This window comes from Halyomorpha halys, unplaced genomic scaffold (assembly GCF_000696795.3).
Source record: "Halyomorpha halys isolate HHAL.00 unplaced genomic scaffold, Hhal_1.1 Scaffold116.1, whole genome shotgun sequence".
NCBI lineage: Eukaryota > Metazoa > Arthropoda > Insecta > Hemiptera > Pentatomidae > Halyomorpha > Halyomorpha halys.
The window spans coordinates 892,549-896,152 of NW_027105704.1; the positions used below are offsets into that span (position 1 = coordinate 892,549).

The 3,604-nt window shown below is 31.0% G+C and overlaps 1 long non-coding RNA gene across 1 annotated transcript; it reads right to left on the bottom strand.

The window, feature by feature from the left end:
• Positions 1-202: 202 nt before the first annotated feature.
• On the bottom strand, positions 203-2,284 carry LOC136797204 (uncharacterized). Its single transcript, XR_010845043.1, has 2 exons — positions 2,082-2,284; positions 203-678 (listed from the first exon to the last, which is right to left on the bottom strand). It is a non-coding gene; the product is annotated as an uncharacterized lncRNA (long non-coding RNA).
• Between the last annotated feature and the right edge of the window lie 1,320 nt (positions 2,285-3,604).

Below are 3,604 nucleotides of genomic sequence, written 5' to 3' on the forward strand. Positions count from 1 at the left end.
CTATCGATTGTTTATATATATAAACATCTGAAAAATAAAAATTCTTCATGCAAAAATTATTCCATCTTAGAATTAAAGAAACATTTTAGAATAGAATAAACGTCTTAAAATTGAGTAAGTGAAACCAAAAGTTCCATCTTTAACTGAGACAATTTTTAATAGCTCAAGATAGGATTTAGGAATAATATACTTCTATTATGCATCAATTTACAATTTTATATATTTTTTTATTTGTATAATTAATTTGAAAATATTCTATGGAAATTAAAGTGGCATTAGTTTGCATTTATAGCAGCTAAAGTCATGAAAATAAGTATAGTTGGGTGGTTGGATTAAAGGTGGCGTATGAAAATATCACAAGATTAAATCCCGACCAGGTGGAAAGTTAGACAAATGATCAATAGTTTTAATAATTAATTAATAATTTTAAAAGTTAAAAGACAAATTAAAAATGTTTTTCAGCTTCCTCTTCATTGTAAAACTGAGAGAGATTCATCCCCATTTCCAGCCTTTCTTCTTCTTTTTCCTCCTCCCTTTACATCTTCCCTCCCTATCCAACTCTTCTGGTGACTCGTCTTCGTCGTCGTCCGCGAAGCCAACTGGTTCGTCAGTAAGATCTGTAATCCATTGGGAATGGTCCACTAAGGCGTTTGACTCACTTGCTGCAGCATTGAGAGTCTAAGAAACATATACAAAAATAATACAATAAGCCAATTATTTTCTTAAAAAATAGGTTTTGATTTAAGAAAAGTGATAAAGCTTATTTAGAGTGAGCCAACATTAAACTCGTTCAATGGGGATATATTATAGGACGATATTCATGCATAAAAAAATGATTTTCCAACAGAGTTGCAATCAACGATTTAGATATTCTAGAGATATAGATAGCTCGATTCACTTCAATAATCTCTGAAATAACTAAACAAATACATTTGATAAATATTGTCAAAAAAATTGTACATATACATAGGTACATAAAGAGTATCAATAAAATCCTGGTGATGCCTGATTTGGTGAAAACTTGGTTGCTTATTTACTTATTGCTGTTTGAGATAATCGTTGATTTATTTGTTTTTGTTTTTTTTTCAAATACTAGTCTATTAATTCATACTATTATTATTCTTGATTATGATTGTGAATAAGTTACGATTTCAAAACTGATTCGTATATACTTTCAGCAGATTTTAATTTCTGTAACACCCTCTTAAATACTTGTCGTAAAATCGGGTTAGATTGTGCCAAGCAGGGCGAGAATAAGGCAACACGGACCTCAACAATTAAGTGTGCTATTAGATTAATTTTTAACGATTCACCGTTTTATTTCTTCATTCCAAGTTGTGAAGTATTGCCTCCTTTAAGTACTGCTAAGTAATATATTTTTATTTATTTACTGCCTGAAGTTTTATCTTAATCAGTTTTATCTACTATCATGTTAGTAATAGGTTTTTTTTTTCTTACCTCCTGGAACAAAGAAAAGGCATTTACAAATATATATATATATATACCGGCTATTTCATTTTCTTGTTTTGCCGGGATGGCATTATAAGAATGGTTGCTGGGTCCGCTGAAGGCGGTGTCAACAATGATGGCATATGTTTGCCTGGATAAATAATAGTTTGTCATGTCACAATATTATTATTAAAATAAGTTTACGACATGTGGTGGGATTGAACACTCTTTTTTGTGTACTGTTAGTCATCAATCAGTAACGCACCAAATATTAGTTGTTTGTTCAACTTATACTGTTGAACCTCCGAGTAATAATTGCAAGATCGTTTACTTCCGTCCTCCATGCTTTCCTTTTGTCTCCGAGAAAAAGATGTAATTTTCAAGTATTATATCTGAATTATATTTCACTCAACATCTGCCTAATTCAGTTCCTTCATGAATAGGTTAAAATTAATTCATCTGATACTCAGATTTGCAATTTTTGATCAATCCCGAACAGTTGATGGGCAACCCTTCACCTTTCAATCCAGTTTTACGGAGATAACATGTAAACACTAAAGTCAAATCATTTTGGCAATGAATTATTTTTTAGTTTATTTATAAGTTATAATATGAAACTAATTTATAATTACCAAAGCTGCGGCAAGAGAGATGACAGCTATGAACACAACAAACGATAGCCGCATTGTAGCGTGGCAAACCAACTGCGAGCATTGTCACTCAAGATTTCATTTAAATATGTCCGATGGGTGTGTTTGTAAAGTACATAAGAGCAATGTTTAAACAGTACGCACTTGCACAGGTGTTTTGAGACAACAAATTTGCCACTACTGAACTGTTTGGTTTCTTCCGGATGTAAAGATTTGATCATCCCAACTTATGAATATGTATTACGATGAATAAAAAAAAAACACTACACACAACATAATACAAATGATTCCTTAGATTTTGTTTACTGTCTTCATAAAGAAATTGATAAAAATAATTTAACAAAAATAAATAAATCATTGTATAAGATTCCTATTGAAATTAATAATGTTCTAAAGTGCCCTTTGTTTATATGGTGTAAACAATAATTAAAGGAAATATAGATCGAAAAATTACCATTTAGGAAGTGTTGTAAACATCGTTTATTTCACCATTATCTCAATGAGCAATCTTCAAAATAGTATTCACCTTTTTTTATATATAATTAATGAATTTATAATAGTGAAGTCAAACAAATGCTGCTTCAGTTGTATAATTTTATAATTATACTTATATAATTATAATTCAGTCCTAGGGGACTGAAAGTTCCGGGAAAATGATATATTTTTCATCTCATAGATTAGATCCAGATCGGAATCAACTTAACATCATCAAAACTTCATATGGTAGGATGTTTCGTTAGTTACATGACACTAATTCCAAAAGCTAGAAGAAAATAATTTTTTTTTTAAATTCATTCAATTTTGAATGACTCCAACTTCCACAACTATATTTAACTACTCCAACAATCGTGTTTAACCTCTCGCCAGAATAGTGAAGGGTTCAGTACATGAGAAACTTCGGTAGTCCGTATTACAAGCTTAGACCATAGTTTTATCACAACCTCTAAAAATTTAACAGAAGGTTTAAGACCGATAATGCCCAGACTTTAACCATTTCTCTTTGATTCCAACAAATGGTCATAACTAACACAATCTTCCCATCTACGTTTAGGTAAATTGCTAGCGCAATAGCTTGTCAGTTCATAATGTTTCGCCTGAGATCCATCCCGACAACATATCACGTCCATGTTCACATCAGTTCTATTTACTCATAGCATACCATTTTTTTACAAGACTTAATATCAGCACATCTAGCATTTAATTTTAAGTGCATTTAAACATCTAATAGGAATGTTTTCCCTTTTCAGATCAAGAGATGCAGGATATTCATATTTTATTTCTGTAGTTCAGTTTAAATTCTCTTCAGGCTTTTGATCGAGTCTGGCACCCGGGACTGCTTTACCATAGATTCCTACCTTCTACATACTTTCTCATCATCCTACGGTACAATTGTAAATAGAAATAAATAAAAAAAAATTCTCTTAATTACATGTTTCTGCATTTAGTTGTAGCTCTAATTATGATCTTGTATATTCAATGTAACATGTTTACTATTCGTACAAGCT